We start from the raw sequence: 403 nt of genomic DNA on the forward strand, positions 1-403 counted from the left end.
GCCGGAGCACAGCGTACTCAAGCTCCAGTGAGAGGCGCGCCTGCACCAGGAGGTCAAAAAGCCACAGGGCATCACCTGAGCCAGTTCCGGCAAGCCAGTTTCAGCGGCTCTTGAGGACAGCTATCTTGTCCTGACCCAGTAAAAAGTTGGCCAGGGAGATGGGGCCCTTCTCAGCCACCCGGTATGGGTAGGAGCACATATAGGTGGTCTCTGAGAAGCTCCTGCCCAGCGCTCACAGAAGCAGTTTGAGGGTGACAAAGCAGCCACAGGTGGGGATGGTCAAGGAAAGCATGAAAGAGGTTCTCCTCAACACCCCCCGGGCAGAAGGGACAGGCTGTCGGGGCGGCTGGGTCAAAGTGGGATGTAAACGTGTCAGTGGCTAGGATGCTGTGCAGCAACCGCC

Source organism: Alligator sinensis, unplaced genomic scaffold, assembly GCF_000455745.1.
Source record: "Alligator sinensis unplaced genomic scaffold, ASM45574v1 scaffold561_1, whole genome shotgun sequence".
NCBI lineage: Eukaryota > Metazoa > Chordata > Crocodylia > Alligatoridae > Alligator > Alligator sinensis.